The following is a 13,146-nucleotide window of genomic DNA, read 5'->3' as shown; positions in this document are numbered from 1 at the left end:
TTCGCTTCTCTCTCTCCTTGTAATGTAAATCACATTCATCATCTACACAGAGTTCAGAGTGCCTCTTTTGGACTGCTAATGCCTTGGTACTGCCTCCCTTCTGGAAGGGGTCTGGTCCCCCGTGGCTCCTTACGAGCTGTTTCAGTCCCCCCGACAGTGTCAGGGAGCCTCATTCTGTGTTCCCCTCCGACTGCCTTAACTCCGCACATCATAAGCCCCCGTCAACTGTCACGTATCCGACTGAAATCACCAGGAGGCCCAAGACGTGGCTTTTAATCTCAATTTAGCTTCACGTCACCCTCTCACTATCTCCCCCTATAGATTAATGAAGTGTAAGAGACTTATCTTAGACTGTATCCTCGTTTCCCCCCCCCCCCCCCCCCTTTTGTTATGGGTGACTGGCGTTTCATCTAGTCTGAGCAGTACAGCCATCCATCATCCTGGCCATATGTTGATGTAAGCTTAACTTTAGTTCCTTTAACTGGGTGTTACAGCACTCTGATGATCTGGAACGAAAGGCAGAGTCGATGCCTTCCCTGGCAGAGTGGGGAGGGGGGCGAGGGGGGGCGGGGCCTCGCAGCCAGCCTGCGGGGGCTCTGTGTTCATGGAAACCTGGCCGTCCCACGACACGGAGCTGAAAGTCACCCCAGTGAATTGTGGGACATCCCCCCACCCCCGTTTACCGTTTACCTTCGTGGCTGAGCCCTTGGGCCTGTCGGGAGGAAAAGGCAATCAACATTTAGAAAGCTTTTCATTGTCAGTGTCCCTGCGTACAGTGTGGAGTCAGCGCAACTGGAAAACGCTGGCTTAGAGGAGAGAGCCTTGTAACCTAGAGGGCCTGGACACCGATTGGCCGACACGCCACCATGCCCGTGTACTGTTAATCACATTCCAACTCGAATGTGACCCAAGATGCCAGCCTGTGTGTTCCTGAAGACCTAAGATGTAGACCTAGGCCGGCATGACTGTCGCGCTGTGCCAGTCAAGTGAATGAATAGGCTACCTGTTTTAAAACCACATTGTGGCGCCGGCCCCGGTCCTCGCGTACTGAGGCCTGATGTAACTTCGTGACCCATAAGGCTTAGTGTTTGAAATGCAAAATGTGGATATCACAGTGTGTGACATCAGCGGCAGTATTGCGCAGCATGCTGAGCAGTGGTGTGTGTGTGTTGTCTTATGACGTCAACGGTCGTTATGCAGAGATGGGTATGCTAGCTACGTCTCAGTCTCTCCCTCCGCCCCCGTGACAACGGGTCGGGATGACAAGTCTTTCCCTCAGCTTCGTGTCACTAACCCACATTGTGGCACGTCAGAGGGCTGTGTTTTGATCTGTTTTGTATACAGGAGATTAGCCTGAGGTATGGGGGGGGGGGGGGGGGGGGGGACTTTTGTTTACTTTGGTGTCGGGATAGGGATATACGGGCTGGGGAGCGTGGCGAGCCGTGGTAACAAGACTGTTGGAACGGTGTGAAAGTCACTAGCGAAACGGACACCCCGTAACCCTCCCCAGGTTGTGTTCAGACGGATGTTGGTATCGCTGCCGTTTACGCAGCCGCAAAACTCGCAAAAAAAAAATCAGATAAGGGCGACGTGCAATGACACTTCGCTGTGTGTCTCTCTGCCGCCAAATTTAGCTCTGCATGAAGTCACGTATTCTCTTTGAAGTCGGACCCAATGTGGCGGAGAAAAAAAAACGAAGAGAAACTGTTCCTTTCCACAGGGTCAGGTTTTGTACCACTGCGTCAAACGGAACCATTTCCAGCCCATGTTGTCGCGAAAGCGTTCTTTCTCCTGCAGATTTCCCACCGTTTGGTGCATTTCAGCCGTATTACGGAGGTGTTTATTTACACAGGCCCTATCGGTTTGTGTAACACTTGACAGGCCGGTCTGGCAACGCACACATCTGTGCGTTCAGCTTCCCCTCCTCTAATGACGTCCCTGCCTCTGCGACCCACTTAAGAGAACAGCTGTCTGTCTCTTTCTGTTCCTCTCGCTCTCTGCATCGCTGTAAGTCCTCTGCATGGCTGTCAGGGATTCCCAAAGCCAAATCCCTTCTTATTTCCAATCGAGTTCTGAACAGGAGACGCAACCGGGGAGTTTGTGTGGACATAATCCCAGCCCGTTATTACATGGAGACAAAACATGTGGACGACACACTGGATGTGAAGCCTACACACACCTTCCTCCAGTCCCCTTGACCAGATTATACATTCATATCGCCGAGAAACACAGGGATTATTTATAGAAAAATAAATCATCCGTGTGTATGTATGTGTGTATATATATAAAAAAATATAAAGGATTTTTATTTTCCATTTTATGCTAAGTTTGTCTTCTGATGCTTATTATTTTGACACGGAAGTTGATTTAGTTTAAGAATTGGCATATGGTGTCAGCTGTCTGAAGTTTGACAATGGTGCCATGAATGGGACTGTGTTTCAACTTAAGGTTAGGGACTGTTTCAACTGAGGGTGAGGGACTGTGTTTCAACTGAGGGTGAGAGACTGTGTTTCCGCTCGTTAGCCTGAGTGAGGTATCCTTGCCCGCCCTGTCTTCCTGTGTGGATCGTGTGTACTGTAGATACAGGTCAGCACAGCCGTTCTTACCAGAAGCTCCTCTCTCCTTTCACCCAACACCATATTGTAGTGTGTGTGTGTGTGTGTGGCCTTCTTAGTATCCTTTGTACACGAGAGAGAGAAATAAAAGCCCTCAGGAATAAGTGGGGCAGAAACTTTAGTGATTGAAACAGTCCAATAGTGTTCGCTCTCAGCTGACTGTGTGTGTGAGCCTCGACGGAAAGGAAAACCTCTCACGCACACACCCCCACACACGCACACCGGTTCTCTGTTGAGCTGCACTGTGACTCCATTGTGTTGGATGGGCTCGGAGCCCCAGACCCAGTCAGGAGCCCAGTGCTGATTGGGCCTGTCTCCCCATCAGCAGGCAAGGACACTGGGCTGCCAGGGACACCCACAGACAATACGGTTGTGTTGCCCTCTGCTCCCACACGACAGATGAGCCCAGCCCGGCCTAATCTCTTCCACAGGGTCGGATATTATACACCCAGTGGAGTCTATAGAACTGGAGCTCTACAGTTGCATTGTCTCCCCCGCCCCAGAGTCAGGCTGACCTTGGTAGGTTCGAGACTAAATGCTCAGCCTATAAGAGCTGAGAAGGGGAGCTGGAAGATGGCCGCTTCATCACAGGATACCTTTCTCCTTGAGGTGTGCAGTACGAGGACATGTGCGTAGTCGCGTCCCACTCGTTCTCCTGTCACAAAGAGCCTGCTATTGCTGTCAGTGTGGTTCCTCACAAACGTTTCATTGACTAACGGGCCGTTCTCCCTCTGTCACTGAGGACGAGGGCAACGCGAGGACTCTCTGAATCACTGTTCTTCTCCAACAAAGGGAAAGTGCACGCATTCATCGCAAATGTGATGATAAGTTATGATGATGTGATGATAAATGGGTATGAAGCGCTTTCTGTATTTGACAAAAGGCTTTGTGGCAAAGATAAGACTACTTCCTTTGAGCGAATCGTTGAAATTCATATTTTGGGGATGTGAAAAGTCGTGTGAGAGCAATACTGAAGTCAAGCTTTCAGATCCTTCAGTCAATCGTGGACACCAGGCAGTTAACTAAGTAGATAATGATGGGTGAAACTCCCAGATAATCCTTTCTAATCAGATCAAGTTAATGAGGCAGTAAGAGGTGATCATGGAAACTTAAAGACGGGGAGAAGATTAAACATTATCTGTGTGTTTTCTCTCTGTCCCCAGATAAGCTTCAGCTCTCCTGGTGAATCTGTCACCTGCCACTAGCTTGGATCCAGGCCCCGGTCATAAATGACAAGGTAAACACACACACACAGCCCGTCCTATTTGTAGCAATATGAATCCTTTCCTCTTAGGTCCTCTCGAGGGAAAACCAATGTCCTTACACCTCATGACAGGAAATGAGCAAATGTGAGGGTGCTGGTTTGGGGAGCGGGCATGGCTGCCCCCCTCCCTCTACCACCTTGTGTGTTAGGCTGCTGGGGTGCTCTCCTGATCTGCCCTCCGGCTGAACCAGGCGGCTCGCTCCTGTTGGTTCTTGTAGGGCTCACGCTTTGCATAAGCAGCCGCGTCAGCCCACTGTAGCGTGCTCGTGGAGTCTTTTTCTATTTTTTCAACTGCAGCGTTATGAAGAATGTGGAGGGTGGAGGGGTGCACATCTTTTGGTTCTCCAAGAGGCGGTAGTCATCCTAAAGTTCAGGTGGAAAGTCACCCGGACCGTTGGGGACTAGAACCTCGCGGTGGTGGCCGCACAGCGACCTACGATACCGCACTGACACCCCCCCCCCCCCTCCACCCACACATATCGATTACCGCCACCATAACTGTGTCGTGTGATTCGCTGCCACCGGGGAGCAGGGGGCGGAAGAGCAACCGATCGATGGGCGCCTTGAGAGGACCTGCCCCACGTCGAGGCATGACACGGATAGTCCACAACAAGCCTGCTGCTAGGTTTTCTGGAGCAGGATATCGAGGCGATGTGTTTTTTTTAGCCCCTCGCGAGAGGACTGCTGTCAGTCTGTAAGATGCTGCTCTGATGGCTGGGGCTCTCAGGACGCCAGAGAGGGGGATGAAAGGGGAAGAGGAGGGGAGGGGAGAGAGAGAGGGGGGGGGCTGCACTGTGAGCAATTTTGAATGCTGCCCCCCTTTGTATGTTTTTTTTCATGTCACTCTTACACGATGAGCTCTTGTGTAAACGCCGTGCCGCCTGTGGTCTTGGTTACTCAGCTGGAACTATGCACACACCGAACCGCAATGAGATCCGTCGACCTTGTGACGCGCTACAGTTACATTGTGATAAAAGACGAGTGTCACCGTGGCAACGCCGATGCCCGAAGGGGGTTGTTGACGACACGATATTGGAGAGGCGACGACGATGCTCGCTTTGATCGCATCCACGGCGATCAGTCAATCAAGCCGGCATTCTCGTAGACTAAGGATCCAACGATCGGTTGAGGCCGCCTCGAGCACTGCGGAGCCCCTTTTGAGGGAGAAAAAACAAACAACGTCGCCCTGAACTGAATCCAAGTCTCTTTAGGACCTGTGTGGGATTCAAGGGGCTGGGAACTAATCCCAATGCCTCTGTGGCTACTGCCTCCCACCCCTCTGTAGGGGGGGGATCGAGGCACACGGGCCAGGAGGCCGATAGGACAGCCTGTGTCCGGGAAGTCCCTCCCTCGGGCTCCTCTCCCAGAGAAGCCAGCGGGGGGGGGGAGAGGGGAGCCCAGCTGACCTCCATGACACGGAGATACCCCGAGGGGGGCTTCCAGTGTGTGGGGTTAGCCTGTGAGCGAGCACCCTGCCTGGGGTACATCATGGCAGCCCGCCCTCTCCCGACAGCTGACTGGATCAGCCGAAGCTTAGTGCCTGATGCTACGGAGAAAGAGTGTTGTTATGTTGGGGGGGGGGGGGGGGGGGGGGGGGGGGGTGCGTGTGTGTGTGTGTGGTGCATCTGCACGCGGCATGCCCCGTTCATTAAATGCTCTCAGGCAGTTCCTGAGAGTGAGCTAGACCTCCTCTGGCCTGTCGGCGATGAGAACGCTGTCCCTGGCAATGCTCACTGTTCACCCCCCCCCCCCCCCCCGTCCTCCTCTCCTCCTCCCCCCCGTCCTCCTCTCCCATCACTGGACATTTTCCACTGCAGGCGGCGTGGGCACTGTTGAATATTACCCAGACGTGGTGTTGGGGTGATTGACTGCCATGTTGTTGGGCTCAGGCTGCCCTGGTTGCTGTCCCGCTCTGGCCTGTGGAGGGGTCTCTTTCCACACGGCCCCCCGTGACTCGTCTAGGTTGGACCAGTCCAATCTCACACTTTAGTACATTTTCTGGGGTGTATATTTAGTCTAGTGCAAAAAGGCGTTTTTTTTTTTTTTTTGTCTTCTGGGTATGTGCGGCAGTATAAAAGTTCAATGTTGAGAAATGTTGCTCAGTCTTTTAATATAATTGTTTCTCAACACAAAAAACTGCTCAAATGCTTTTTCTTTGTACCCTAGACTTTTGCCCAGTACTGTAGATGTATAACCCAAGGTGGGTTCCCACTGTTCCAGCAGTGTTGAGTCAGCTGGCGCGTATGTGTGTGTGTGTGTGTGTGTGTGAGGTTCTGAGGAGGAAGCGAGGACGCTGACCTCCAGGGAGCTTCTTCTTCTCTGGATCAAATAACCCTGCTTGTCATGTTGTCTGTCACAGCAGCTCAGGGTGTCACCATGCCGGGTGTCACCATGCCGGGTGTCCTCCATGCAGCCCCGCGCTCAGGGGACAAAAACAGAAGGATTTGAACTGTGACCGCTCGATAGCTCTGCGAGAATCTGGAGGATAGTGTTGCATATCATTTCTCTGGGGGGGAGGGGAGGGGGGGGGGTGAAGTACAGTGTGTTTCAGTCCTGAAACACTGATGCAAGACTCACCGTGGCAACGAAACCTGGGCGACGGGGAGTACGTGACCTTTTTGGTCGCGGCGACCTTGGTGAGCTGTCGTCAGGGTGTCCTGGGGGTCTCTGCGCCCCCCCCCCCCCCCCCCCCCGGAGGCGCTTGTTTCTCTGCGGCTCCGTCACGTTTAACCTCATGTTTAATGAAGGGCCTCCCTGCAGAAGGAGGCTTTTAAACAGGCGGGCTATTTCTGGCTGCCTGCTCCGTGCTGCACTCTGGCTGCTTCGGCCCAGGCCAGCTCTCACCGATTGGAGGGGAGAAAGACTGGGGGAGAAAGGGAGGAGTGGAGAGTGGAAGGGATGGAGCAAGGGGCAGCGAGAGAGAGGGGGAGGCTGAAGAGATGAAGGGGCGGGGGAGGGGGAGGGGGAGGGGGAGGGGGAGGGGGAGGGGGAGGGGGAGGGGGAGGGGGGAAAGCCTCAAGGCAGCTCTCATAATTGATAAGGCAGCGCAGCGCTTCGACTGAGAGCGCCAGGGTCAAACACCTTCTGCAGCATGCTAGCTTACGCCTGGTAATGAGCACAGGCTGCCCCCGACTACAGGCACTTCCTCCATGGCATACGGAATACCAAGCAGATGGAATTCATACCCGTTTCACTGTACTGCATAATTAGACATTGGCAAGGGAAGGGTTTTCGTGTTATTAATTGTATTTACACACAACACTCGCATGTTGCAGTCAGACGGGAGCCCCTTAGCTCTGCATAGCTCTGAGCCTTGTGATTCTTGTGGTGTAAGGCCTAAGGTAAATCTCCCAGATTCATGGATCCACACACGTCGGGCCCTGTGAAATGCATCTCATTTCACCGTTGAGGAATCCAGCTTGCATGCAGACGTTGCGGCATTGTGCAAAATCTGTTCAGGGAGGCCAAAGTGAAACCGTTTTGAGAAGCAAGCGTCGATCTTTTGGTTTCTCCGCTCAGCAGAACTGACTCTGGTTTCGTCACAGTCTTGCAAGGCCCCCACAGGAAGTGGTTTTCTCAGACCACGAGGTTAGAGTGTAGACAGACGGTCGTCATGGAGAAACCTGACGAACCGACGGTCGACAAACAAAACATTTGCCCGACAAAAGACAGCGGTTATTGTTCCGGTGAAGAAAGAGAGGCCAGGGTTTCAGGGAAAGTCGGCGATTTAAAGACACCCATCTTAAGGAACTCATTTTCACAAGGACGCAACCAGGAGTTACGCCTGGGCCCCTACATGCATTTTCATTTTGAATGCTTGTTTGGCAATTCATTTTCATATTGCCGTGCCCTGATCACAATCGCTATTTGCGGGTAGTCGCAGAGGGCTTATTGGGGAAAGGGAACAGGCGCTGGGGGGGGTGGTCATTTGGCTGAGTGGTGTTCCAGTCTGGGGGATTCACTCCACTCTGCTGTCCTTCTCATCTTCCCAAGTCTGGCTAGGTGCTTGTGACTGTGGCGGGGCCATGCTCTGGTATTCTCAGTTAGACTTGCGACCTAGCAGCCCTGCCTTTCACTCAGTCACTCACTCATTCATTCATTCATAAACACACACACTCGCCTTGAGCTGGTTCTCCCAGATATATGCTCAGGGCCTTGCCTGGGAAAGTTCTTATCGGTAGCATGGTGAGCAATGGGGGTTAATTGTGCTTCTGGCGGCTTCGTCTGTGCCTAATGTAAGAAATCCTCGTTTCCAAATGACTCACTGACACCAGCAAAACATAGCAGGGTAGCTCTAATCTAGGATCTCCAAGACGTAGGGGACGATAAGCATGCCAGTTGCTCGACGCAACGCGCGCAGGCAACCAGGGCCAGCTACTCGGCGCGATCGGCTTTCCTCACATCCGTGTCATTCGCAGGAGGGGTTCGGTGACATCTCGGTGACTCCAGATCTGTGTGTGCCTCACCCCGGCGTTGTGAAACCCCACACTGCATTCCTCCGCCCCAGGGGCCCCATGCGTGTCTGAGAAGAGAACGTGGGAATTATTCATCAGAGTGTAATTACGATCCAGGCCCTCTCGAAGGGGAACCGAAATTGGAAGACACAGACGGGGTCAGTCGGGAGTCTCATTCGACACGTATCGGAAATTGTTGGTGCTGAGCTCGAACCGGCGTGCGTCGCTGTTATTCCTGTCACGGCGGCTGGATAAAGCCAGTCTTTTGGTGTTTGGGGGTCTGGTTATGCTAAGAGCACGGTTTGTTCCACAGTGGCTTGTTTAGGGCCCCTCAGACCCTGCCTGGCCCCCGGCGGATGGCAGTGTTTCTGGGACCCGCCATCGCCTCCTTAGCCCTGGGTACTTTAGAAGCAGAGACGCTTACCAGAACCTCTCTGACTGAAATAGATGTTCTGCTTGGCAGACGCGTTAGCCAGGCGAGCAAGGGGAGAGGGAGGCGAGGCAGGAGGGGGAGGCGAGGCAGGAGAGGGAGGCGAGGCAGGAGAGGGAGACGAGGCAGGAGAGAGAAAGAGCAACGGAAGGCGTGCGAGTGTCAAAGACAGTCAAGTTTCCCTGACCTGACAGATGTGTGTGCGTGTTTGTGTCGTTTTCTTGTGTGTGTGTGTGTGGGTTGTTGTTCAGACAAGGAGTGACTGACTGAATCAGGGCAAGGCGTTGAAGAAACATGCACTATATTGCCAAAAGTATTCGCTCGTCTGCCTTCACACGCATATTAACGTGACTGACACCCCATTCTTAAACCTAAAAATGTCATATGACGTCGACCCACCCTTTGCAGCTAGAACAGCTTCAACTCTTCGAGGAAGGCTTTCTACAAGGTTTAGGAGCGTGTTTATTGGACTTTTGGACCTTTCTTCCTGAAGTGAAGGGTTGAGGTCAGGACTCTTTGTAGGCCAGTCAAGTTCCTCAACACCAAACTCGCTCATCCATGCCTTTATGGCCCTTGCTTTGAGCACTGGTGCGCAGTCATGTTGGAGCAGGGAGGGGCCACCTCCAAACTGTTCCCACAAGCATGGGAGCATGAAACCGTCCAAAATGTCTTGCTATGCTGAAGCATTAACAGTTCCTTTCACTGGAACTAAGGGGCCGAGCCCAACTCCCGAAAAACAAACCCCACACCATACCGACCCCCCCCCCCCCCTCCACCAAACTTTACACTTGGCACAATGCAGTCAGGCAAGTACCGTCCTCCTGGTAACCGCCTAACCCAGACTCGACCATCAGACTGGCCAGACGGAGAAGCGTGATTGGTCCCTCCAGAGAACACGGTCTCCACTGCTCCAGAGTCCAGTGGTGTCGTGCTTTAACACCACTGGATCCGACACATTGCACTGCACTTGGTGATGTAAGGCTCGGATGCAGCTGCTCGGCCCATGGAAACCGAAACGCTCTACGCACTGTCCTCGAGCTCATCTGAAGATCACATGAAGTTTGGAGGTCCGGAGCTATCGACTTCTGCAGGAAGCTGGCGACCTCTGCGCACTCTGATTTAGATAGCCGAGTGAGTACTTTTGGCTCTATCGCGTATATTTCGAGAAATGTGGCCACCCTGCCAGTTTAGTGCTACCGTTATGAGTGTGCCACGTTTGACGTGTGCTGCGTGTCATTGCCAGTCAGACACGGAGAGGGAGAAACAGGAAGGGCCTGTGGAGACACTTTAGTGTTGTGTCACCCAGATCCCATGACCCAGCTCCCAGTTGACCAGCCATTCAAAGACTACAATCGTGGTTTTGTCTCCCTCGGTCACGTAAGACCTCGCAGGACCCGAGGACACTGGTGAGAACCTGAACCCAAAGGAGCGAGAAACCAGAAAAGCAGGTCTCTCCACTGCCACCGCGTTTGCTGCTTGCCGGCAAACAGGTGTCGTCTTTCGCGCGACAGAGGAGATCTTTCTTTGTTTGTCCTTTTTCGGGGTCTGTCTCTGGTCGGACGTGGAAGTTAGGATATTGTAATGATAGATTTATAATAGGTGAGATATTAGGGGACTAGTGGGTTATAAGGCAGCATTGCCAACGTGTGTGTGTGTGTGTGTTGGCTCGTGTTCTCGGTATTGGTCATGCATTATTAAGGAGCAGCCCTCCCTTCCAGCTCTGGTGTCCTGCTGGGCTAGCTGGAGGTGAAGGCCGTGCTCTCAACGAGTCGCTCGGAGGAAACCAACACCTTCCTCTGCTCCCCGCGGACAAATACACACACACACACATCACTCTCCCCGCCGTCGCGTGACTGCAGCAACGCATTGGGGGGGCGGGGCCGCTGTGATATGTTAATGTTTAAACACACACACACTTGCCCTTTAGATACCTCGGTGGCTAGTTGAGGTTTGTTTCGTCACCGTGTGCAAACCTCGCTCGTGCCACACAAGCGCCCCTACCCTGCCGGTCGTGTCTGCAAGGTGCTTTTGTTAGAGGGAGCAGGTTCCTATTTCCTGTTCCTGATGCTACTAAACAGGATCCAGCAGCCTGAAGGGTGGGCCTCGCTGTTTTGGCGTGCCACAGTCTTCCCCCCTCTCCTCTCCTCGGTGTTTCGTCTTCCTGCGTCAGGTCTGCCTGCGTTGCAGCCTCGCGCTCTCTCTCTCTGCTTGTCGGGATCAAAAGCTGCCTTCACGAGAGCTCTTGAGGTATCTCTATGTTAATCTCATCCTGCCATATTCACCCCCGGAGTGTTGCCTCCGAAGAAGCAACACCGTCTAACTGCTACTGAAAGACACGGGGACCAAAATCCTCTCTACGCACGCACGCGCGCACACACACACACACTCTCTAGTGTTTTCCCAGCAGATGGTTCGTTGTCACCTCCACATGGAGTCGCTCCAGTATACCCACTGTCTACACACACACACGTCGGTAAACAGAGCGGGTCTCGTCTCAGGAGTGCCGTCCATAAAGCCCCTCCCCTCCTCACGGCCACGCCCCTTGGCCAGGTGTGACGCGTGGCCAGACGGGCAGGGCTCTGCTGCCCCCCCCCCTCTCTCTCTCTGCAGCCCGTCCTTGTTTACCCACCATGCTGTCAGACGGCACCAGGAGTAGCAATCAAGGACATGATACAGACAGACACACTGGTAGACAGACAGACAGACAGACAGACAGACAGACAGACAGACAGGCAGACACACTGGTAGACAGACAGACAGACTGGTAGGCAGACAGACACACTGGTAGACAGACAGACACAGACACACTGGCAGACAGACAGACACAAAGACACACTGGCAGTCAGATAGACAGACACAAAGACACGCTGGTAGACAGGTTGGCAGGCAGCAGTGAATATGGTTCTCAGCGTATTGCTGAACAGGAAAAGGAAATGGGTCAGGGAGTCTCAGTTGGCTGCTGTAATTGACTGACAAGATCAAACACCCACACCATAACTCGTTCCAGGGACTTCTCACTCTTAATTTCAATTCAATGTGAGTTTCGGTCTGGCGTGGTGAGGTGTGAGACAGACGAGGCGGGTCAGGTTACCTGGGAACGCCCTGGTAATCGCTCTCGCTCTCGCGCTCTCTTTCGCTCGCCCTCTCTCCGCTAACCTGCTTTTGTGGTGAGACTTCACCTGTATTGATTGGGTACCTGAACACTGTTTGCATAACACCACTGGAACTTTAGACCATTTCCGTATGGGTTGGGGTGTGTAGGTATGGCTTTTCTGGGTTTTTCCAGTCGGCAGTGGTGTGTGTGTGTGTGTGTGTGTACATGTACCAAATCCTGAATGATTAACTCCAGCAATCATGTCTGCTGGTGGTGGCAGTGTGGAGGAATGTCAAGTTAAGGATCTCAGTCTGTCAACACTAAGCCGTACTTGTGTGTGTGTGGGGGGGGGGTGCTTCCCTCTGACTGCCCCCTGACGGTGGTCACCATGGCGACACCACTGACCCGAGAGGCAGCTACATTACGGCGGTGGGGGGGGGGGGGGGGGAGTTGGGGACAAGGTTCGCTGTCCGAGAGAGGAGAGGGGGATGGAGTATGGAGGGAGGGGGGAGGGGGGTAGGAATGAGTTAGATCCCGCCCTCTGGCCCAGTTTATTCCACAGCACTTATGGAGGATGCACACTTACACAGAGACAGACAGGGGGAGATTAGGTCCTATTTCAACCTCAAGTTTAGAACATGTATATCTTTGTCTCCGTAGCCAGTCATGCTACGCTAATTAGCACCGACGCATTTATTTAGGTTGACATGCCAACCTGAATGATCGCAGTGAGAGATGAGCTGAACACGTCCTGAATGTAAATAACCCAGTTGTTTGTTTTTCCTGTGTGTGTGCGCCCTGCTGTGCGTACAGGCTTTGGGCCTGTCTCCATGTGTGCTTACGTTAATCCACATATAGGGGAGAACGGCTTTCGCTCGTTGTTTCTGCGAGCGTGCTGAGGGTTGCGTCAGCTTGACGGCTGTCTGCTCGCCGTTCGTCAGCCCGTGTAGCGGAGCTCCGAGGAAGCGGGCTTGGTGCTTGTGTTTAGCGGGAGTCAGATGGCTGAGCGGTGAGGGAGTCGGGCTAGTAATCAGAAGGTTGCCGGATCGATTTTCTTTTTCTCTCGCTTATCCTCTCTCTTTTTTTCTTGCTTTTTGCATAGCTCTTTGCTCGCTTACTTGCCCTCTCACACTGTCTCTCACTCTCTCGCGCCCTCTCTCACTCTCTCGCGCCCTCCCTCCCTCTCTCTCCTCTCTCTGTCTGTCTCTCTCTCTCTCTGTCTCTCTGTCCTTTTACCTTTTAATGTGACATTTTATCCCCCGGCTCTCCTTGCACTCCGCATGCCTCCC

General features: G+C 53.2%; 1 protein-coding gene across 7 annotated transcripts in view; it reads left to right on the top strand.

Moving 5' to 3' along the window:
• erbin (erbb2 interacting protein) overlaps positions 1–13,146 on the top strand; it is a 50,173-nt gene that overhangs the window by 3,336 nt on the left and 33,691 nt on the right. For all 7 annotated transcript variants that reach the window (XM_047014380.1, XM_047014383.1, XM_047014382.1 and 4 more), the window contains exon 2: positions 3,779–3,852. The gene's annotated coding sequence lies outside the window, so the exon portion shown is untranslated. The remainder of the gene's footprint in view (positions 1–3,778; positions 3,853–13,146) is intronic.

This window comes from Hypomesus transpacificus, unplaced genomic scaffold, assembly GCF_021917145.1.
Source record: "Hypomesus transpacificus isolate Combined female unplaced genomic scaffold, fHypTra1 scaffold_245, whole genome shotgun sequence".
NCBI classification, from domain to species: Eukaryota; Metazoa; Chordata; class Actinopteri; order Osmeriformes; family Osmeridae; genus Hypomesus; species Hypomesus transpacificus.
The sequence above is the reverse complement of the archived record's forward strand: the minus strand, read 5'-3'. Positions and strand labels throughout refer to the sequence as shown.